Raw genomic sequence first — 24,778 nt, forward strand, 5'->3', positions numbered from 1 at the left:
TTCCTCTGCAATATTGAATCATGTTTTCTCTTGGAGCAGGGCTATCATTGAATCCTCAAGAATCTAACTAAGTATATCATATATCACACTAAGCATTTAATTCTAAAAAAAAATTCCTTTTCTATTTTAAAAGGAATAACAGATTAATATCGGAATCATGTTGGCTCCTGTAGGAGGGACTATGCAAAAGGGACTATAATAAGCATTGGAGGTTTGTAGTTACTTTTTGTTTTTAAAATGAATAACAGATTAATATCTTAATCATGTTGGCTCCTGTAGGAGGGACTATGCAGAAGGGAAAATAATAAGCATTGGAGGTTTGTAGTTTTGTTTTTCCCAGCACTGGAAAGTGGTTCCCATAGCTATGCATGTTGATAATCATGTTATATATATCTCAAGGTACTCTAACCATGATGTCATTTCAATATTTCTCTATTCACATCCTAAAATGACTATTGGATGTTTAACCATAAATGCTTGGATAATAAGTTAGCTATGCAAGTTTCGTATACATGACAATTCTGATAAATTGTAATAAAATCAGTAAAACATATTAACCTACACAAATTTAGATCACTAGGAGCCTATTACGGGATAACTAGACTATTACAAAAAAAAAATGATTAATACATGGCACATCTGGTGCTTGATTTCATGTGTGTGTTGTTTCGGTTGGGTTCTGTTATCCATCATAAATAAGAGAATTCTAAATAATCAGTTCCGTTGCTTTTTCATTGAACTAAAGCCACATAAAATTACCAAAAAAAAATGACTCTTGCACTGTTGAGTGGAATTGAACCAACTAAATTGATACAATTTGGATCGACTCGCAAGTTTTGACTATGGTTCCTATGCATTAGAAAAAAGAAAAACCATTCTATTTGATCTTTGTAGATTAAAAACAACCTAGCAGGAATTGCAGGTTAAAGAAAAAAAGTCTTGTATCAATAGAAATTTCAACTAAACACAACCTGGTGCCAATAAAAACTAAATGGAACATTATTACTTAATCTCAACTTCAGATGAAAATAACTACAATCAAAACATACCTTCAAAAAAAATCCCATAAAAGCAAAAGATTCACCTTCCTGTTCACTTGAGATTTGATCGAGATTTGGTCAAGTAGAACTGAATGATTGCTAATCTCTACACCCAAGCGATTTTCCCTCCTTGTCTTGGATACCTGCAAGAGGAGACACCCCACCAACAACTAGGGATGGTCACTAAAATCCTAAAGTGAATGGATCCTACCTGCTTGTCGATTTGATTGTTGCTTAATGGGAAAAGGAATAACCCATGGTTGATCCAAGTTACAAAACAAAGGGTTGCAATTTGGATAAAATCCCCATTTAAATCACAGGCTTGTTGGAAAGGCGGAGGAGCCTAAACACAAATTACACACAAAACACATGAGTTGCGGCTCTTCTATTGATCACACAAAACCTTGATACTTACAATGAACCTAGTGAAGGGTATTTAAACCTTTTCAACTGGAAACTCGCCTAAAATAACTTGGCATGCACACATACTTAACTCAGTTAACTCACACTCTAAATATGGACTTCACTTAACTCTTCATCCATCACTCGACTTGACTCAATGCTCAAATAATTGAGTCTCTAATTTTAGCCAACTCCTCATGCGGGAGTAATTCCAATTTCTAACAAGGCTAACCAGAATAAAAGTTTTTGATTGACAAAACCCAGGGGAATGGAAATCTGAAATAAATTTGAATATATTGACATCACCTATTTTACCTTACTAATATGTCATATCAAGAACTATGACTGATATCAAGGTGAAATTTTTCAATAAAAAATATTTTATTGCATTTAGTTATAACCTCTTTCTCATTTCAATAGGAAATTAGAGAGAGAAAAACAAATTTAGTGATAAAAATGATGTTTGGCTTTCAAATTTAATTAAAATTCCAATTAATTGAAATCGTCAGTTTCTTACCTAATCACCATGGCTTTCTGGGACTGCAAAAGGTCTATTAAACTCAAAGTGGCAACAACTAAAAACAAAGCGAATAAGGATTCCTAGTGGGAAATTTCTCACTTTTATCAACAACATAGGCTGGGAGCTAGATTCTGGAACTTAGTAGACATGTAGTCCTATAGAAAGCCACCACTTTAAACCCAATGCCTTTATCTAGCTCAATTTAAACTTTTGATTTCATGAGAAAGTAGCTGCTCCTAACCTAAGTAATAAAATAGCAGAAATCCCAATTTTGAGGTTATTTTGTACTTGTCTCTGCAATTCTTAGCTGAATCTTTTATTTATTGATACATATTTAATATAATGGATCTACATAAATGAAAGGAGAAATTGCTTCCAACAAAAAATTTGGTTCTCCCTGATATACCAAGTGTTGAGTTCTCTAGGGGGTTAGGGAAGCTCCCTGATACAATTAATATGTTCATGAGAATTCATTTAGTGATCAATGTTTGTCCCTAGTTCATACACCATAAAGAAAGAAACTCATCATACAAAGCAATCCAAGCAATCAAGCTAGACCAGGTTCAACCCCCATGAGTCTAGCCAGCATATCATCAAGTAGCAAATTAGGTAACACTATGAAAAGTAACAATCCCAACATCCGTTTAAGCAGATCGACCAGTAGTATCCCCCTTTGCATGTTTCCATTCCCATCTCTATTTTCTTCTGATAGCTTGTTCAAAATCCCTCACTTATTTCCCTCCATGTATGTCTTTAGTGATGTCTCAACCTTCCTTCCCCTCTCTAACTATCTTTCTATGTGGCGTGTGAAACCTCTCCTCTCTATGTATGGTGTATGAAGCTCAACGGGTGAATCATATATAACAAATTGTAGTACCAACATAAACTAGTATTGTCATCATCTTTGCTACAAGCAGAAGCAAGAATGAAAGGAAACACGATTAAAGTAAGGTGGTTTGATGTGTGGAGATTTTATTTGGAGATTGAGCAACAACCTCCTACACTTGCTTTATGTGATTTCTAACAAGCATTGCAACTGCCTTCCATGTGATATGCATGCAAAAATGTATTTCTGTGAATGTAGGGAATCTGTTTATGACAACATGGTTATCCTGGGCGTACTTGTCACATCCTTGGAATTGCTGCCACATTTCAATTTTCCTAATATATTGTAATATGTTTCATGATATAATCACCTCGTGTTACAAGTTTGAATCATTTACATATATCAACTAGTTGGAGATTTATTTCAGATGGGAATGGATAATTCAGCTGGTTCACTTTATCTAAGTTACGAGTTTGGATATTTCTCATATTAAATTCTTATTTTAGTAAATGATTAAAATCTATGAACCAAAATCAATTATAAAGCATATTTCTCCTCCAAAACTCACGTTTAGATATATATTATATTTTGTGAACACACTTACTAAAACCATATTTTTTAATTAATCATTAAATTTCAAAAAAATCATATAATAATTTTAAAAAATATATCTTACAAAGTTAAGATCTTACGTCTCATTTTCTTCTACATATTTCTTTCATCTTCCAAATAGTTCTCTCTCATTGCCTAATAATAATCATTCTTGTCTTAACTTCCACAAACTCAATGAACCAAACACCTATGTTATCCATATGTTTGAAATATTTGTAATTAAAAAATCAATCATATAATGCCTTAAACCCATTTTAAGAATAAATAAAAGAATATTCCTCATCTTCTCCATGCTCCACAACATTTATTTGTTTCTTATCTAACTTGCCTTGGTTGTGTTATCCCATACCTACTTCATGTAGTCTTGTCTTATGTGGCCATATCTAATAGAATAAAATCATTTCATAATATTCACCACTTGGACATATAACCTTGCCTCCATTACATTTACCTCAATTATGCTTTTGTTTACCTTAAAAGTTTTCTATATTTTCCCTCTTAGATGCTCTACTACCCATTCTAAGCTAGTTTTCCATCCTCCACAACATTTTCTTGCTTCTTACCCAACTTCTCTTGGTTGTATTCATTACACAACCACTTCACCTAGTATTTTTACATGTGGCCATATTTTCCACAATAAAAACATTTCACATTTTCAATTAATTCCCCAGGAATTGTATTCTTTCCCTTATTTCTTTTTCCTCCTCCTTTCTTATATTTTCATTTTCCTTAGATCCTCATGGTCTACTTCTCTACTAATGGACAACCATAAATCTTAGATATCCTTCAATATCAATGACTGATCTAAAATTGAGTCAGTATGTGAAGTAGGAGCATCCAAAGGTAGTTGGAATTCCCACATCATTCAAAAAGCATTGTGTTATAATTGACCATTGAATTAATTCAATACCACAAGGAATGAAATCTTCCATCGAACAAGAAGGATGACATGAAGTATTGCATACCATTCTTATGGCATAAATCTTAGATTCCAATATTCAAACCTTAAAAAAAATTAAGAACGCACACAAGGCCTTTCAAAGCATAGACAATGAAATATATGAATGAAATCCATGTGGCATAGGTGGAAGCAAAGTGGTTGACATTGTCAAATATGACCATGGGAATTAAGATATCGAGGTCTATAAAACTAATATTATTGATTTTGAGTAGGTAAAGGAAGTAAATCTAGGTAAGTAAGAAAGGAATTGTAAGGGAAGATAATGAAGTTGTGAGAAAAATGAAGTGTTTGATAGATTCCCAATTTAGAGAACAGTCGTTGTGCTCATTGTATTGCAATATTAAAATAAAATCATAATCATCGATATGGCAATAGTTTCTAATTTCTACTTATCTCTCTTATGTCAAAACTTATGGTGGTTGCTAATGTCAGCAATATAATGCATTCATCGGTAAAAATTTCCTGTCGTTAGTCTTATGATGATCACTACTTGTCTCTCTTACGATGATGGCTGATGTTGGTGAAATATCAAACTTGTCACAAAAAAATTGCGGTGTTGGTCTTATGATGGTTTATGCTCATCTTTGTTACGACGAATGATAGCATCGAAAATATAGTGTACTTGTTGCAAAAAATTGCATGTCATCATTCTATCGATGCTTTATTTTCCGCCGCTATTTTGGACTCCTATGCCCGAGTTTGTTAGTATAAAAACACTTAAATTTGTTGGTCTTCCAACAACTAGTTTTGTTGAAGTAAGTATATTTTCAGCAGCATACCAACCATGTTGATCGTCAATCATGCGACACCATAAGCGTCCTCCTTTTGTCGGTATTACCACACCATACTATTCACGCATTCATTGGTATACTGATGTGTGTTAGGCATCAAAATTATGATTTTTATATGAATAATTCCCTTATGTGGACAGAAGCGAACTCCTTAGATCTAGTGGTCTGATCTAGAAACAACAGGGTCAAAAAGACTTATGTTTTCCTTAGAAAAATGAGAATATGGAAGAAATAATTAACTGGGATTTGACGTAAGTTCTCCTCCTCTATTTTCTTGTAATCTCCAACTCTAGCTCCAAATGTTATAAATGGAACCTGGAAAACGACTATAACAAGCAAGAGAAATACAAGATACAAATAGCATAGACTAATATCTCTAATCAATGAGTCAAGAAACTGAAATACATATGCATCAATAAGACATAAGTGTAGGAAAACAAATCACTTTTTGTATTAATGAATGTAGGAGAGAATTACAACCCTTTACAAATATTGACCATGTATATGTCTCCCCAACTATCTTTTCCTTCCTTAGCCATAAAGAAAACCTTCAATCTCATCCCTAATGAATGAATGGATGATGGATTCTTAAACTCAAAGTGGCAGCATGAGGGTACAACTAGTAATCTCCAAAATCCAACCTAGACTCTACACGAGGCAGTGAATTTATTGGGTAAAAGAGGTAGTTTGGGTTTTTACCAATTTGGGACTTAGATCCACACATGAAGGAGGATAAGTTCTAGGTATAAGAGATAAGACCTCTAGAGTAGGAATTTGAAATCTCATTCAATGGTAAATGGTTAAAACCACCTTAGAATATTCTAGAAAGAGAATATTCATAATTATTTTTTATTTTTCCCGAAATTCTAGAACCATCACACCTACAGTGAAGTAAACTTGCACTGATTAATGCATGTGATCAGATATGCAACATGTAACTAGTGCAGGTTGGATCAAGGTAGGGTGTGTTGGGGCCAAACTAGGTTTTTAAGCTAATTAACCGAGAAAACTTAGATTTTTTGGAGAGGTAATGCTTAAGGCTTTGCAAAGGGATGTATGCAAGGTGTCAAGGATGTTGATTGATATGGTTTTTAGGTCATTCAATTGGAAGTGACAAAATGACTTGTAACAATGATGAATTTCAAAACATCGATAATGTGGTTGTACCACATTCAACATTTATAAAAATTACCTTTTTCATTGTAATAAGAAAATGTCGCCGCAATAGCGACAAAAATCCATGAAAAATGACTCCATTTTTATTAGTGGAGGGGAAGGAGATAGAGAGAGGGAAATAAAGTGGAATAAAGAGAGATAGAAAGGGAAGAAGAGAGGGATAGGTGGATATATAGAGACAAATAGAGGGAGAGAGATATGTATGGAAAGAGTGGAGGGGAAAGAGAGAGGATTGTTAAGAGAGAGAGAGAGAGAGAGAGACTGAGGGAGAGAAGGAGAGAGGGAGGGAGATAGAGATAGAGAGTGAAGAAGAGATAAAGATACCTAAACAAATATGTAAATGGAAATAGAGATATAGAGAGTGGGGGAAGAGAAAGAGAGAGAGGGAAGGAGGTGGGAGGGAGGAGAGAAAAATGAGGGGAGGGAGGTTGAGAGAGGAGAGAGAAACAGAGTGAGTGGAAGAAGAGAGAGAGGTGGAGATAGAGAGTGATATAGAATGAGAGAGGAAGGAATGGAGAGAGTGAAGGGGTAATAAGAGAGAGACATATAGAGAGAGGGAGTGAAGAAGAGAGAGGGAAGGAGAGAGGGAGGGAGATAGAGACAGAGAGGGAAGAAGAGATAGATAGATATACAAATATGTAAATGGAAATAGAGATATAGAGAGTGGTGGGGGGGGAAGAGAGAGAAAAATAAGGAGTAAGGAGGAAGGACCGAGAGAAGCAGAGCGATATTGAGAGGCAAGAGAGTGGGAGAGAAAGTGGAAGGAGGGAGAGAGAAGGGGGAGTATGGTTGGAGAGAGTGGAGGGGGAAGAAGAAAAATATAGGTAGAGAGTGAGAGAGTGATAGTGAGGGAGTGAAAGATAAGGAAAGATGGGAGAGAGAGGGAGATAGAGACAAATTTGGAAGAATATATAGATAGACATATACACATATACAAATGGAAATAGAGAGTGACGGGAGAGAAAGAGGGAGGGACGGAAGCATATAGGCAGAGAAGAGAGAGAAGGGGAGAGGGAGAGTGTAAGAAGAAAGAGATAAAGAAGGAATACAAGAGAGAGTGGTGGAGATAGAGAGTGGGAGAGAAGGAGAGGGGGGGATGTCGAGAGTGGAGGGGGAAAATAGAGATACAAGTAGAGAGAGGGAGAGGAAAATAGAGGGAGAAACAATGGTGGGGGAGATAGGGAGAGAGATAGTGAGGGAGTAAGTGGGGGAGAATGAGAGAAAGAGAGAGGGAAGGAGATAAATACAAATATAGTGGTGGGATAGAGAGGGAATAAGAGAAATATATATTGATGTGAAATTAGAAATTTGAAGATTTCATGAAAAGTTTGCAAGCTAGTTTATGTCTTGTGGGAAATAGATAAAAATGGCAAAAGCACATAAACTTAGAAATTTTAGTTAAGTTTTGTAGATTTAAACAGAGAAAAATAGACCATAAACAACCACACAAAATAACAATTTGATGACGGAGTTCACCCCTCCTCCTAGGTTAAGTCTCTAAGTCCTTTTATATTATATGCTCAAATATGAAATTACATCAGTTTATAATGCTCAAATCACAAAAATAATGTTCCCATTGTGTCCAAAACACCCAAAAACCCCTTTGTAGGCAATTCTTGGGCTCAAAAAGACTAAAAAATGACCAAGTTAGGCCTCTTGGAACATTTCTTTGCTATATGTCTTGCAAAATGACAAAATTGGCTAACCAAACAACGAAATCCTCCTGTAACAAGCCTGCTAGGTGAAAATTTCATGTGGATGTGGCAAAAATTCCGTCGGAAATTGAGAAATTTGACGAACCATTAGTTGGGCATCATGGCCCCAACTTCTGCCCTTGGTTTCGGTCATGTGGCATGTAATGTGGCTAGGGATTGGGTCACACACCTTCTGCTCTCCGAAATCACAATCAACAGTCGTATGAGGTGTCAATAGGACTGGGGCTCCCACTAGTTTTTGAAATTTAAACTTTGCGTACCACTTTTGAAGTTTCACAATAGTCATATGCTATGTCTTGGAACCAGGGGCTAGGATGAATGCCCACTCCCCTCCACCTTCGCCTCCACAAAAATCACATGGTATGCCATATAACTGGGGGCCAGGGCACCATTTTCAAATAAATATAAATCGCCCATGTATTTATAAAAAGTGATAATTTGGTATAACGGTGGAGTGGTGAGTTTGTTCGTTGGAGGTCACAGGATCAACTCCTATCGGGGTCATTTGGACCCTTAACCAACTTTTTGACAGGCCCTGAGGGCCATGTAGCACCTTCCCATTGGGCCACATGATGCCTCCTAATTGGCCTACCTCAAAATAAAATAACCAATTAAACTTCACCAATTTAACCTATACAACCATGCCATGTGTCAGCTTGTGATTGGCCTGTATTACACATTGAACCACATAGTCAGCCACTGACATCATTGTATGTCATTCCCATTCAGTTGTCCAGTCAACCCTACAAGTTGACTTTTTAGTTGTTTGCCAAAAACTATAGAACGTAATAACTTTCTCATACGATGTCAGATTGAGGTAATTCAAGCATCGTTGGAATTAGAATGACGAGAACTAAAAGTTGGCACTAGTTCCCGGATATTTTGAGCATTTTCATTTTTTAGCATATTTTTTATCCCCTGGATCATTCCTCCCCACTGGAAGCTTTTGGACCACCAAAATTCTATTTTTACTCAAAAAGTAAGTGAGGGTATGGCTCCCTCAATTTCCCAATATCTATCCACCTTGCCTTGCTTGGATTGGTACATTTAAGCCACACTCGAAGATACTCCACATTGCCTCTACGTGAAGTCCTTATCCTCTTGTCAAAATAGTGTCTTGCTGCAATTGTTCTAAATATTCATGAAAAAAATCTTCTATAGATGTAATCTGAACATTCTCTTTATGATTATCAATCATTGGAGGGTCATACAATCTCAAATTTTTCACATTTCCAACAAAATAAATTTGCATGTAAGGTGGAAAATCTAATTGAAATGCATTGTTACCAATCTTCTCCAAAATTTTGAAAGGACCATACCTGATTGGTTTGAGCTTCTTACCTTCACCTTGAAGTATTTCATTACTGATATATAACCAAACTTGATCTCCCACATGGAAATCATGATCAACTCGATGCTTGCCATGTCTTTATTTGTACTTGGCTTTGCTTTTCTCTAGCTGTTATTGTACTTTTTGATGCACTAGGTGAATTTGTTCAATTAAATTCTTGGCTTTTTTCACATCACTATGTCCATCTATAACAATATATTTACCAAAGATAAAATCCAAAAGAGATTTTGGCCAAAAACCCAAACAAGCTTCAAATGGAGATATTTAGTAGATGAATGTTTGGCATGATTGTAGGCACGCTAGATGTAATGCAAATGCTCATCCTAAAGCTTAGGATGCTTATGTTGAAAATGCAGCAAGAAATTGCTAATTTAATTTTACCCAAATTAATTAGGAGAAATTCAAATTTCACTTTCATAAAAAAACTTGGAGGTAGTTAACTGAGGTGACATGGACTTATCAATCAGTTAACTCAGTTAATTCAAGTTGGAGACACTTAAGTTATGTTTAGTTATGATTGATTTATAATTTCTAGCAATCAGGTTCAATAAATTTGATTTATTATGAGTTTAACTAGTTATAACTGATTAAGAACTAGTGGAGGGTCCAATAGTCAGGTGTAACTTCAGTTGATCTTTCATTTAACTCATCAATCAACCCAGAATAATTGATACATGCAGATAATTTGAGTTACCCAGTTGAGATTAGAGTTCAAGGGAAGTGTACTATCAGTTTTATAATTTTCCAAGTTGTAAAAGTGGTGCATGCAATGAAAGAAATGCCTAAAGGAATTGCAAAATTCCGAGTGAGCAATTTCCCTAATTAATAGGGGGATAATTCCTTATTGAACAATGCAAGGAAATAGGAGATTGGGTAGGCAGAAAATTGGCTAAGTATTGGCCAGGGTCAATCTATGAAGCAGTGAGATAAATTATACTAGTGTAGAGGTTGCTTAGGATTGAGCAAGAATTGTATTTCTTCTCTATTTTCTTATTAATGCAATATAGATAGGAATGATTTTTTAGAGGTTTCTTTCCCCTAGATAAAATTCTAATTATGTGTGTTGAATCTTGTCTCATGTTTATGTTTTGATTTCGTGATCAATTAATTTCTTTCTGTTGATGATTATAATATATTCAAGTCTTTTGTTTTAGTAAATTACATAAGAAGTTTGAATCTACAAGGAATTTCTACATGGTATCAGAGAAGGAATCACAATCACAGAGAAGAATTTGAATGTGTATTCGCAAGTGAATCAAATTTGCAGGATCATTCTTTAAAGCTAGCAGGATGTATTTCTATGGATTGAGACTCGAGTATGCCCTTGAGGCTATCTCAAATTATATTTCTTGGAAGGATGAGATGGAGGCAGTGTTGGAAGATAATGGGCTGAAGGAATTCATATATAATGATATTATGAAGCCTCCAACATCTAATGCTCAAGATTTAGCAGAATGGAAGAAGTGTGTAGCAAAGGCAAGGAGGATCATATTGGAGGGAGTTCGAGATCATATTTTCTAGAATATCCACGGGAAAGAGACTCCATATGCAATGTGGAAAGCCTTGCCAAACTTGTTTCAAAAAAATAGTGACCACAGGAAGCTAGCACTAAGGACAAGCTTCAAAAGATCAAGATGGAAAAGGGCGACACAATACCACAGTACCTGAGTAGGCTCACTCAATTTTGGGATGACCTTGGAAGTGATGGTATTACGGTTGTAGAAGATAATCTGGTAAGCCTTGCACTTCTAGGCCTTCCCAAGAGTTGGCACAACTACTAGGATCCAGTAAATGAGAGCGAGAAACTACCAATTTGGGATTGATTGTGGTCCAACTTGGTGCAAGAAGAAATAAGGTGGAACACTAGAAATGGTACCTCATCCAAGCATGTTAATGAGGAGAACTCTACCTTAGATGGAAAGGTAAAGAGAGGGAAATGGAAGAAATCCAAATCCAAAGGGGATTCCAGTTATGGCGGCAAGGAGAAAGACTTATCAAAGATCAATTTCTTTCACTGTCATGAGCTTGGAAACTATGCCATGAAGTGCCCACACAAGAAGGCTAGAAAGAATCCCTCATGAGGAATGGCAGTTGAAGCTTTGGCTTCCCCATTCGAATTGGACTTCACCATCATTGCATGCATGGTAAGAAAAGTGATGGGTAGTGTGTGGTATCTAGATAGTGGGGCTTCATTCCATATGACAGGCAACAAAGAATTTTTCAGTGACTTGGAGGAGAAGGATCTCCATATGCACATCAAGATGGGAGATGATGGAAGGTATAGCTTGATCAGTATTGGTACAGTTACTTTTCAGAGGGAGTCGTGATCCCCTCTTAGGCTCAAGGATGTAATGTATTTAGTAGGTCTGAAGAAGAATTTGGTTTCCGTAGTGGTATTAGAAGACTGTGGCTACAATGTGATATTCAATAAAGGGAAGGATTTCCTATGACACATCGCCAAAGAACACGTGAATAATATTGGGGTTCGAGTAAAGAACCTCTACAAATTAGATGTTGGAGATTGTGCAGCATTGAGCACAAAAGTAAAGAAGGTGCAGAGACAAGAATCAGTGAATTATGGCATAGGAGACTTGGCCATTTGCACCATGGCACTTTGAATATCATACATAATATTTCTACAGGCCTTCCCAAAGGTGCACTAGAGTTGCAAGATACATGCAACCTCAGATGTGTGTGGAACTTTCTCGACAACCTCCACATCCAAGCATAGGTATTATGTGATATTTGTAGATGATTTCTCATGAAAGTGCTGGATTTTCTTCATGGAGAAGAAAGACCAGACATTATCCAAATTTATTGGGTTTAAATAACTTCTTGAGAAAGAGACTGGCAGGAAAGTGAAAGCTCTCAAGAGCGATAACGGTGGAGAATATATGTCGAATGAGTTTAAGATTTTTTGTGCAAAAGAAGGCCTTCGATGGGATTTTAAGAGTTTATGTGCAAAATAAGGCATTCGATGGGCACCAGCCCCTCTGCCCCACCCCGTGGCCCAACGGGCTGCTGGTGGGTGGAGGCTTGATTCTCAGTGGGGCGAAGGGGTTGCCCAAGGAAGGGGAAGGGCGGGAGGAGGCTACATTTTTTTAATTTCTTATTTTTTTTTTAATTTAAAATGTTATGTTTTACAAAATTATCTATCATTTATCGTTTTGTCTATTTATTTAAGCTATTGTTTTTTTGTAATTTAATGATTTATATACATGGGTATTTTTTTGCAGGAAAATGGCATCAAAGAAGATTTATGTGAATCTTTCTGGACCAAAGACTGCTAAAATTAAAGTTGGATCTTCAAAAAACATTGTTGAACGAACCAAACTTGAGCTAATAACTACAAATCTATCAAGTATATCAAACGATAAAAAGACGATTTCATACTGGAAGAAATCAAAAGAAGTGAAGCTTCCAGAAAATGTATGGTATGTGAAAGATAGAGAAGGTGAAGAGGTGCAAATATATCTATATGTTGATATCCCTAATGATAGTGGAATTTATGAGGTGTTGGGAAATTTCATAGACATTTGTTTGATACTGGACACTGAAGTTGTTTATGTACTTACAAAATCACCCAAGTCACGTGACAAGATTAAATATCAGTTATCATTGTCATTGTATGACACAACAGAGGAATATACAAAGTTGTGTAAACAAACTATAAATGACATTGCAAAAGATATGGTAAGTATTGTTATTTATATTTGTGTTTTGCATTATTGTAACTGTCTCATTATATTTTTATAGCTTAGTTTTTATTGACATATGATATTTTGTTTGACAGAATGTTATTGTAAATCTTTCAATTATGTTGGGAGGCATTCATTTCCTAGAGAAATATATTATGAATGTTGTCAGCAGTTTCTACTTAGGGTTAGAAGAAGATATGGCAAATACACAAAAAGTAGTAATTCATGATGCTACAAAAGTACATCCAAGGGATCAGAAAAAAAATGTCTTTAGTAGATAAATCTAGCAGAGGTAGATAGGTTACTTTTGAAGATGAGGAAGTTGAAACTAGCACTAAAGAATATGTTGTAATTACTGAGGATGACATTAGAACTGATGTTAGAAGGGAGAAGAGCCATAAAAGACCAAAAGTAGCAATGCCCATGAATATATCTATTCTAGTTAATGATGAGAATGTTAGAAGGAAGAAAATAAAAGTTGAACATTCTCAAATAGTCATTGCCAAAAGTGAATTTCATAGTGAAAATTCAAAAGAAAGTAAGGAAACCATTACACCAAGAGCTAATTTAGAGGATGGCATTATTAAAACAAAACAAAATGCCATTTGACAGAACTTAACAAAGAAAAAGTTAATTGAGGGTGGTCGTACATTTCAGCTTAATGTGAGACAAATCTATAAGCCAAGTGAAGGACAATTTAAATATCAAATCAGAAAAACACACCACCCTCATGTTCACAACTTGAAGACATTGATGAGGTACAATCCCTATGCTCATGTGGTTAATTATGTGCTTCTTGTTGATCCAGTTCAAGTTCCCAACAAAGAAGCATTTGATAAGTCAAAATGTTTTGAATGCAATTATTAAGTGCTTGGGGGGAACCATTCTGTAGAAGCTCAAAGGAAATTGATGGAGGAATATCCCAATAGCTCATGTTTTGAAACAATGAAATGTATCATTTATGTTGGTTTATCATATACAGAAGCAAAGTTATTGGTATGGGATCATAATTCATATAATGAATATAGGATGTCTATGACTTTCATCCAAAGGGTTAAATTTATTCATAATGAATTTGAAGAAAAATGTGGTGGGGATAAGATAAATGTTACTATAGAATTCTGAAAGGAATGTTGTATGGAAATAGGCTATCAAATCGAGGAGAAAATCAGTTCAAAAGGCGACAAAGTAAATATTGATATATTCAGAGGTATTGATAATATTTTCCAATTTGCATTTAGAACTAGAGAGATATGGGAATTGATTAATGAGATTTTTAGAATTTGGGAGAACATTGGCATTAAAAACCAGAAGGTCAAAAGGTCTAAACCATTGATATGTAGCAATAGTAAATTAGGTCCTGAAATGAAGCTGCTTCCAGAAGATATGACTATCACACCTTGGAGAGCATTGCAAGGAGTGAAGGATGAAAAACTTTTCAAAGAAGTATTATCTCGTGTGAAGTCAGGGGAATTATCATTGGAGGAAATGTTTGAGGAATTTCAAAAGTAAGTTTGTTGAATTATTTTTACTTATTTCTAGATTATAATTTTCTTTTAAATATAACTTATTGATATTGGTAGTATTTTTTATACATATCATTATATTAACTTTTTTTACTTTGTCTATTGAGTGACAAAATTTACATGAAAATATAAGAACAAATGGTTAAATTGTTGAACGAAGATAGTTGGGATGATGTTGTACACAACTGTCCAAATTCGAGTTCTACATCAACACTAAAATATTTTTATCCTGCATTTAGAAAGGTATGTTGATTTATACATTCATTTTTATTCATCTATATACTATTTTTATTTTATAACTTATACATGTATTTGTTTATTTTATTAAAGATGAGGAATGATGCAAATGGAGCACCAGATAGTCTCATAACCTTTATTGAAAAAATTAAGATCAAAATAATGAGAAAGTAACGTCTTAGGAATGTTGAACTTGAACAAACTCTTACTCATTTCATTTGGAATGGGCTTGACACTATTCAATATCAAGTAATACAAGGTGATTATGAAGACATTGCTAAACTCATACCTAAAAGGGATTATTTCCTAGTTATTGCAGATATTCCCCATGGTTTCAATATCTCAAACATTGACTATGATAGTGACCCTTATACTTATCAAGCTCTTAGTAAAGTGGTTGTGGGATTTGTAGAAGTCACATCATCACCATTATGGAGATTTGTGACATTTCATTCAGACACACAATTGGCAATGTTATTGTCAAGCTTCAAGGGGAAAACAAACTCAAGGATGCAACTTACATGGTAAGACATGGAAAATGTATGCTTGATTAATGTTAAAAAATTCATTTATATACAAGTTAATTGAACTTTTACTATTTCATGTTACAAGAAAAAGTCAAATCTTATTAACCGTGAAGATCAACCAATTATAAACGATTGTGACTTCATCAATATTAATAGTTGGACAAAAGATTATAGTGATATGTCTATGCTTTTTAATCGGGTAGATGGAAAGAGTCATAGCCAAGTACGGGTTTATGATGCTATTGTGAAAAAACTAACATATGAAGATAAAGAAGCAAAAGGAGAGATAGTTAACATTTATCAAAAACCACAGTCATTGATTAACTATCTTATAGTCTTATATTCAAATGAAGGAGATTGGATTCTGGATTTATTTTTTGGCTCACGTAAGTTTTATTATATAGAATTGAATTTCAATATCTTCTTTCTTAATGTATATGTCATTATATTAATTTACTTCGTTATTTCTTTTGTGCTTGATAATTAGGTACAACACTAGCATGATGCCTACAAAAGGAAGAAATTGCATTGCCATTGAAAAAGATCCAGTACAGTGCAAATGTATTCAACAAACAATTAATGCTCTTCAATTTCTTTCAGATGCAATGCAAGAAAATGGGTTGAAGAAAGGGGATTTTAGTGAATCACATGTGGCAAAAAAGGCAAAGGAACCTCAACCACCATTACATGGAATGATTGGAAAGGCATACATTGGGAGATTTTCATACATCAAAGATCCATTAGAAGAGGAAAATCAGCAAAATGTATCAGAAAATATTGTGGAAGATGACAATGATGAAACTCTAGTGGATGAAAAGTTTGGATTATGTGATATTGTTAATTAAATTTAAGTTATGCTTGGAAATCAAGCTCATTTTTTGTAACTATGAATTAGTTATACTTGTAATGTTTTGACTTTTACATTTTATGAAAAGAATAAGCATTCAATTAATGTTGTTATGTGTTAAATATTTGTATTATGTGATTTTCGCTTTAATTTTTATGTGAATCAGTATTTTTTGAAAGAAACAGTGATTATTATTATTTTTTGACATGAAATTCATAAAAAAAAAAAAAAAAAACACTATTATTTAACCATTTTTTGTTAAATATTTCCTATAAAAATTGTGATTTTGACATGTCATTTCTAGCAAAAAAATATCAAAATGTGTAATTTTTTAGTTATATTTATGTTCAAAATGGTTATTTTTATGTCAATTGTTAAAAATTATTGTTTTTTAGAGACAATTATTTGATGTTCATTGAAAAATTAATTAACGATATATAAATATGTAGAATATCGAATTTTTAAAATATCGACTTTCTTCTTTAACTATGCAAAAAAATAAAAACCTCACTACAAAAAAAAATATTAAAAGAAAAACAAGAAAATATGAAGAAGAAGAGCACTTAAAAAATTGTTAAATTTAGAAAATAATTATTCACATTTAATGCATTAGAAAATTTGAAGTCAAAAAATAGTTCTTTTAAAAAAAGGACCTGATGTAGAATCAACACTTTTTAAAATCAGCATGCAAATCACTAACATTCTAAAAACTAATGTACAAAAAAAAAAAAAATCAAGTGTCAAAAACTATGCTAAAAAAAATAGGTGTATTCTGCATCACCACTTTTCAAAATCAGTTGACTTTTTTGCTACCTCAACGAAATGGGTAATCGTATCACTTCCTGTTTCAAAGTTTACATTGTTTGAAAAGGAACTAGTGACAACAACACTTAATGGTCTACCTAATTTACAACAGGAATATGTGCTAGAAAAGGTGTTCCTAAATTTGATGAATTATAGGTTGTGTAGTCAAGAATAATCAAGGGTCATATCATGAGGGAAGATTCAAAGATTTGAAGAAGGTGACTCTCAAGCTCATGCAACGCGTTTTAGGAAAGGTGGAGGAAGAAAAAAAATTGGCTTCCGAGGAAGAAATGAAGGAAGAAGACTTGAAGAAAGAAGATCTACTCGTCAAGGAAAGAGAGACATGTCAAAAGTACAATGCTACCATTGTCACAAGTTTTGTCATTCTAGAAGTGATTGTTCTAAAAGATCAAATGATAGAAAGAGGAAAGGAAACCAACATGCTACCACATTAGACTTGGATGAATTTCCAAAGAAGCCTAAGAATGATAATCCATGTAATAAAAAATTCTTCTATTTTTCTTCTCTTACTAGTTTTGTTGCATATAGTGAAGACTTGTGGCTAGTAAATAGTGGTACCTCAAGGCATGTGACAGAAGATAGAGATAACATCACAAGTCTGATGGAAAGAAGATTATCACAAAAGGTGGAATTTGGAGAAAACAACAGTTATGCAGTCAAAGGCATTGGGAATACATCCATTGAGATAGAATCATGTGATAATGTTCATCTTAGCAACATACTATATGTACCAGCTTTGAAGAAGAATTTGGTTTCTATTTCATTTCTAGAAGATAAAAGAGATAGAGTAGAATTTTTTGATGGAAAAGTTCTTGTTTGTACCAAAGGCTCTAGTATAGATTCCACTAGAGTAATTGGAATTTGTGAAGGAAGATTGTATAGACTTTTGAAACAACTTACCCAAACACTTCTACATGATGATACTAATCCATGTGAGATTTGGAATAGCAGATATGCTCACCTTCACTCTAGAGATTTGCCAACCTTAAAACATATCTAATCCATTTTGGTGTATGTGGTATAATGCCAATAAAATCTCTTGGAGGCTACTTGTACTATGTAATATTTATTGATGAATTATCTCACAGGACGTGGATTTACTTCATGAAGACAAAGGATGAAGTCTTTGACAAGTTCTAGGAATTCAAGGTTGAAGTAGAAAACTTGAAGGGAAAGAATATCAAGATCTTAAGATCTGATAATGGAGGAGAATACACCCGCAAGGAGCTTGTTTCATTTTTGTAAAGAAGTTGAGATTAAGAGGGAGTTAATAGTCCCTTACAATCTATATCAAAATGGAGTTTTTGAAAGTAATAATAGATCTATTAAAGAATCAAGGACAGGAATGGTGCATGATCAAGACCTGCCTATCTTTCTATGGAGTGAACCGTCTATAAAGGTCATCTATATTCAAAATAGAAATGCTCATTGAATGTTGTAAGACAAGAATTCTAAAGAAGTGTTCATTGGAAAAAAACCTCAAGTTATTGATTTGAGAATGTTTGGTTGTCTTGTTTATATTCATGTACCAAAATATAAGAGAAGGAAGTTAAAACCTTAAGGAAAGAAAAGGAATATTCGTTGGATATAGTGAGTCATCAAAGGCTTATAAAATATATGTTCCAAGATAAAAAACAATTTGAAGTTAGCGGTGATGTGACCTTTGATGAGAATGTGGCCTATTGGAAATCAAAAAAAGTCCCTATGGACTCTGATGAGGACAAAAAACATGAAGCTCCCAATAAAGAAGATTTTGGTCCATCAAATCCTTCAAAACATCCTGTTGATCATCAAGAAGAGCTAGAAGTGCCTAATAATCAAATGGACCCATGTGTTGTTCCTAAAATCAAGAAGAGTTCATCTTGGCTAAGATCCACTCTGTAGGAAGAAGAAGGACATGCAACACCACATGCCTCCTTCAGGGAAAGCAAGAGGAAAAGGAGGTATTCTGGATATGCAACTTTAATGTCTAATATTATTGATTTTGAAACTTCCACTTTTGAAGAAGCATTTATCCAACAAGTTTGGAAGGATGTGATGTTGGAATAATACCAATCGATTATGAATAATGATGTATGGAAAAGTGTGCCTAGACCTAAAGGAAAATCAATGGTGTCCTCCAAATGGATATACAATATCAAGCATGTAGTGAATGGAAGTATTGACAAATACAAGGTGAAATTTGTGGCTAGAGGGTTCTCCCAAAAAGAGAGAGAAGACTATAATTATACTTTTGATCTGGTTGCCAAATACACTACCATTAGATCTATTATTTCCATTGCTTCCTCTATGGATTGGATTTACATCAGATGTATGTAAACACTCCTTTTCTTAATGGAATAATTGAGGAAGAAGTGTACATTCAACAACCTCAAGGTTTTGAGGTCCATGAAAGAGAGTCTCACATTTTCATGTTGAATAAAGCCTTGTATGGACTTAAGAAAGCACCAAGGACTTGGAATATATGACTTGATAATTATCTGATAAGACTTTGATTCTCCAAGAGAAATGTTGATCCAAACTTATACTTCAAGGTTGAGAAAAATGAAGTGATTCTATTACTATATGTTTATGACTTATTTCTAATATGTGTGGAGCATCTCATTATTTAGTGTAGGAGGGAGTTGGCTTCTAAATTTTACATGAAGGATCTTGATTTAATGTACTAATATTTGGGTCTAGAAGTATGGAAGAATCCTGGTGAATTTTTTTCTTTTTCAAGGAAAATATATTATCAAGATCTTGCAAAAGTTTGGAATTATGGATTGTAAGTCAATGTTGACTCCCATGGTGACAAATCTGAGAAATATGATATACCCTAAGTTTGATTTGGTATATCAATCCATGTACCAAAAGCTGGTTGGCTCGTTGATGTATTTAGTTAATAACATGACATACATTTTCTTTGCAGTAAACATGTTGAGCCAATTCTAGTTTTTTATAGAAAACTAATCCTTCTTGCGGACATCAAGGATCTCCTTAGATTTCAAACAAAACCTAGTAACAAACATCACAAGAATTTCTACCTTTCCCTAGATTATGAAACCTATAGTGCCTGAGGAATCACTTACCTATTTAGTGAAGTGCTTTTTGAAGTCCTTTCAGTGCTTTCCACAACCAGCTTTTCCTCAATGCCTTAGAGGCTTTCCCAATGCTTTCCACAACTTCTCCATGATGCTCCAAAAGAGATCTGCATAGACAAAAACATTCAAAGGGATCAAAACATCTTTCATATAAAATAAAAGGTAAATGAAGCTCTTAACTTAACATACAACATATAGTTGAATCAATAATCATTTATAAACCATGTGAGTGATCAAGGAATCTCACAAATAACATCAAAATAGATGAAATTAGGAAAGAACAACTACTTTGTATTAAATTCAAAGGAGAAAAATCTTACAACCTAGTTACCTTGATGTCACAAGACTCTTCCAATGGTATTTTTTCCTTCCCTTGATGACAAGCTCTTCAGACCCAAAATCAGCAACATAAGTTTACAAATCCAAGTCTCTCCTCTTCCTCTAGTCTTATGCTTAATTTATAGGCAAGAGGAGGAGGTTTCTAGTTCCTCTTCTCAAGGGGTATGATGTTTAAGAGGAGGATATTAGTTCCATGAAACAAGGGATGAGGTGCAGGTATATAGTAATTCGAGGTTTCTAATTTGGATAACTTTCCTCCATCAAAGCTTCTAGAATTTTATTTTTTATTTTTACTTGCATGAACAAGACTGTGCAGTTTATAGTGGAAGATAGTGCGCATAATTGTGCAAGCTACAATGGTAAAAATTTCACATGTGTAGGTAATGGTTAAGAAAACTATGCAGATGCTCAAAAATGGTTTTTAAGAAATGTAACCCAAAATTCCTTTTGTCCCTAGTATTGTTTTACTTCAAGCTTCACAGGGGATTCACTTGAGACACTCATTAGATGGAGAGAGATCTGAATCGACAGTCATGGTGACAAAAACAGATTGCCCCCTAAAGTGCAAAGCCAAGAAAGATTTTTGATGACTGAAGTGTTTTATCATGTCAAAGGTTCGGATTCGATGCCAATTGGTTGAAGACCTAAAACAAACAATCAAGGATTACAATATCATGATTTCATATAAACATCACTAAGGTAGGCATTCCCATACTTAGAGTGCAAGTATCTCAAAGAACCATTATGGAAATACATTTGAATATTCATGTCAATAGAAGATACAGTATGGACGCATCCATCAATGGATCTATGTTTACAATCATTAATATTTAATAATTCCACGCAACTTGGATGGATGAAACTAGATCTAGGGTCTTGATCTCCATCTCTTGATGTATGAATCTAACCATGTGAGTAAATGTCTTGAAGTTGAACATGGTAGAAACCACCTGATTAGTGGTCAACAATGTGAACTGTTAATAGGTGCGAGAGAAACCACCAATAATAACAATGGTTCTTAAGGTACTTCCAATACAATCTATGAAGTGTGAAAAAATGTCTTGAAGTTGAACACTTATAGAATCATTTGATTGAAGGTCAATGATGAGAACTTGACATCAAGGGAAATAAACCTAACATTAAGGAAAGTAGGTTCCAAAGTACTGAATAAGGTTTCTATATCAACTTCCTAGATAATAAGTTGAATTCGATAGGAAGTGACTTGTCATAGGAGGACCTATGACATGAAACTCATGTCAAGTTTTGAAGAACAAATTTGGAGTAATCCAAGACTTACACAAGGATGGACGAAGTGATTGAAGGTTAAAAATTGCAAGGTAATTTTGAGTGAGGTTGGAATCCTCTTGAATAGATCGACGACATGACATTTCAACTTGGCAGCATTTGACTTAAAAATAGGACCAGAAACCAATTTGACAACTTTAAATGAGGTATGGTTAATTGAGAGGCAAATGGATTTCCCAACCCAAACACAAAGGTGACGGAGTGTCATTTTCAAGAGCGACATATTTCCTTCGTACAATACAAAAACAAACGTTTCTTCCCAATTTCCCCCCACCATTACTGGAAAGTACCTATTTATTTTTCTGCAAGCTTGAGGAGGATAACATATGCTTGTCATGTAAGATCATCCTTCAGATGAGTCCTTCAAAGTATTTTTAACGAACCCTAGGAATGAATGGTTCAGTCTCGTCATGATGGACGAACCCGCACTATTTATGTTTTACGAGTCCATTGAATGGATAACTTGATGTCGTTTTCATGTTTAAAGAGTTTGAAAAGACATGAAAAGAAAAATTGTTCATCTCTTTCAACGTAAAGTTTAATGAGTCCAAAGAAAGTAAATCTTGGTGTTTTTCATTTTTAGGGAGTGAAGAGAAAAACATAAGTAAACTCTGAAATGTCCATTTTCATCAATTTAGTCTCTCAAGCCCAGAAAAAAGGTAAAATAATGCAAGAGAGAACTATATTGACCATATTTAGTCAAATTACGCCTTTTTCATAAATAGTCTACATGATTCCTAAAAGGGGTAAAATTATATCAAGTAGACATTTTTTTCGTTTACTTTAGCAAGTTCGAAAAATAAGCATACTGGGAAATTTTTTCATATTTTGAGAGTTAGAAAAGAGCTTAAAGGTAACTCTAGGGTTTTGCTTTTTTTGTAAGCTTTAACGAGTCTGAAAAAGTGATAAAAATGCACTCATATCATCAAGTTTCAATTTAATTAACCAGTAGGAAAAGACGGAAAGAACTTGACATTTTCATGTACGTTTTATGAGCATGACAAGATAGCAAAAGATGCTTAGTATTTTCATGAGAATAACAAGTCTTGAAAACAATAACCATAATGGACTCTAAATAGGTTTCATTTTTATACAAATAGAGAAAAACTATGCTTGAGAATGGTGTCATATTTACACACGCTTGAAACAGAGAGGAAATTGTGCTTGAGAGTGGTTTCATTTTTACACAAGCTTGAAATAGAGAGGACAATGTGCTTGAGAGTGGTTTCATTTTTACACAAGATTGAAACAAAGAAAAAATATGCTTGACATAAGTTTTAACGCCCCCCCAAGCATAACTTGCAGTGGCACATGCCCCCCAAGCTTCATTCCATTCACATAAGTAGACTATTGGTTACTAATAGGCAGATGGAATAAAGGTTCAATAATGAGATCAGATGAAAGACACGAATCAACATTTACGAGATCTAGTCAAAGACTCAACTCAATTAGGGAAGGATTTGTTTCATTTTGTAATGAGCTTGACACGGGAAAAGAACTATGCTCATGGAACCTTGTTTCATTTTTTAATGAGCTTGACACAAGAGAAGGAACTATGCTCATGGAACCTTGTTTCACTTTTTAATGAGATTGACACAAGAAAAGGAACTATGCTCATGGAACCTTGTTTCATTTTTTAACGAGTTTGACACAAGAAAAGGAACTATTCTCATCGAACTTGTTTCATTTTTTTAAAGAGGTTGACACAATAAAAGAACAATCCTCAGAAGACCCATTTCATTTTTTTAATGAGGTTGACACAGTAAAAGAACTATCCTCATAGGACTTGTTTCATTATTTAACGAGGTTGACACAGTAGAAGAACTATCCTCATAGGACTTGTTTCATTTCTTTCAAGTGGAAGGAACACATGCCAAGGGACACACCTTGATCATGGCTTCTAAGAGGTCTTCATCAGAAGGAAGAATAGTTCTCTGGAAGGAACACATGTTAAGAGAATCAATGGGGATAATAAAATCAAGTTCAATTGTCCCCATTGAAGGGTTCACCATGTCAATTACCAGATATGAGTCAAAATAATTCAAGAAAATAGTGAGAGTCTTTCTTACAATAGTAATTGAAAATGTGGGACCAGTTTCCACATAATTAACCCATGGTGGGGTAGATACGACTTGCATATAAGGAACATTCAGGGAAGTCGAATGACTGGTATTTAAATCAAGACCAACGAAAAAAAGTTGGTCAGTAGTCACAATGTTTCCATTGTGAGGGAAAGACATCACGCGAAAGAGTGTCAATACGAAAACTCTCATGGCATAGACATAGTCTCGTCCAAGGAGAAAATTGAAATCGAAGGGACCTTGGACAACCATAAGATCAATACAAACAGTTTTTCCTTCCAGAGTAATAGCTAACTTAGGAAGGATCCCTAAAGGTTCATTAATGGTTATGTTAAAAGATAACATATTTTGTGTAACAGGCACAAGCTGAGGGAAACCCAAAGCTTTCCAAGTTGTTGAGGATAAAATATTGACAGAAGCACCTTTGTCGATGTTTGTACAATGCACATTCTTACCATACACTTTCATAATGATTAGAAAAATGGGTGGAAGAAGGAAGACGAGGCTCTGATAGCCTACTCCAATCAAAGGAAATGATCTCAGTGTTTGGAGGGGGTTCAATGGAAACAATGAAAATGCCCCCATGTGTAGAAGAATCTGAAGTAACAAGAAGAACCTGAGCAGTATTAAGTTCACTCTCTAAAGGGATAATGGGACCGACTGAATGTGGAATCGAGTCGACCACTTTATCAACCAATGGTTCATCAACCTGAGTGATATGTGTTTCACTCTCCAATGGAAGAGTGGGATTGACTGTACTTGGAATTAGATCAATCACTTTGTCAACTGATGGTAGGTTATGAGAGAGTTTACAGTAACTAGTTGGAAGTTGTTGTCGTGAAATAGTAAGTTTTTCCAACAATTTTGAGGTTTCATCCATATGAGGGAAAAGATGAGTTCAACGACTCCCTTCGCA

This window comes from Pinus tabuliformis, chromosome 4_1, assembly GCF_031772625.1.
Source record: "Pinus tabuliformis cultivar Carrire ecotype Pingquan chromosome 4_1, CPIR1, whole genome shotgun sequence".
NCBI lineage: Eukaryota > Viridiplantae > Streptophyta > Pinopsida > Pinales > Pinaceae > Pinus > Pinus tabuliformis.